Raw genomic sequence first — 1125 nt, 5'->3', positions numbered from 1 at the left:
GGGAGGCGGGAAGTGTGACATGCGCTCGATGTTTTCATAGTCCCGTGTTCACTCGCATGAAACGAGCATGACGGAGCCTAGGCAGTACAGGGACAGAGAGTGGCAAGTCGTTCATACACATGCGCATGGGAGACGCTCGGACTGTAAAAGGCGGGCTCTCCAAGCTGCTTTTTCTGTTTTGAGAGAAAGAGGACGTTTATGAAAGCTGGGGACAATGAGACAAGGAAGGGCTCGGTCAGGAGAAGCAACAAGTGCTCTGCTCCGGCTTCTAGCAAAGTTATGGGAAATAGGTGACCGAGGCGGGGCTCTGCAGAATCAAGGAAAAGGGGGGCTTCGGGGCGGGTTCAGGGGCGAGCCCGGCTCCCCGGCTCCCCTGCCTGCAAGTCTGGTCTGGTGAGGGCCCTTAGAGTGTGCGGGGTGCGCGCCGCGGGAGGAGGAGGGGACGGGGCGCGGGCGGGAGAAGGCACTGCCAGACGCACCGAGGGGGAAAGGCGAGGCGCCCCGCCGTGTGCAGGGCGCTGCCCGCTGTGAGGGGAGGCGGGAAGTGTGACATGCGCTCGATGTTCCCGTGTTCACTCGCATGAAATGAGCATGACGGAGCCTATCTTAGAGGGTTTTGCTCTGCAGCCAGAGCCCACGTCGTGCTGCGTGGCGCCCGGCGAGGTGCTAAGAGGTCGCTCCCCGCTGTCGCCCGTCGGCGGCGGCTGTCGCGGGAAGAGCACCGGGAGCAGATGTGCTGTGCGAGCGCCAGCGGGCCGGGTGGGCGGGTACTTTTCCGTCTGTGTCGTTCTGTACCTTCTGAATTTCGAACCCAATGAATGTATTTCCTTAAAGAAAAAGAAAAAACTTTTCTAAGTGCCATCGATTCCGCCAGCTGCGCGCCACTCTTGCTCGGCGAGATCCGGAAACTCCGAGATCTGCTTCCGTGGGTCCCGGCCGCAGCGCGGGGGCTCGGGACGGGTTTGGGGCGTCGAGAAGGTCTATCCAGGTGGTAGCACTGCCTGAGATGTCGCCGTTAGCGTCTCTGTCCCGTAGATTATTTGTGCGAGAGCGGGAGGCGGGAAGTGTGACATGCGCTCGATGTTCCCGTGTTCACTCGCATGAAATGAGCATGACGGAGCCTAT

This window comes from Myotis davidii, unplaced genomic scaffold (genome assembly GCF_000327345.1).
Source record: "Myotis davidii unplaced genomic scaffold, ASM32734v1 scaffold862, whole genome shotgun sequence".
Classification (NCBI taxonomy): Eukaryota; Metazoa; Chordata; class Mammalia; order Chiroptera; family Vespertilionidae; genus Myotis; species Myotis davidii.
The sequence above is the reverse complement of the archived record's forward strand: the minus strand, read 5'-3'. Positions refer to the sequence as shown.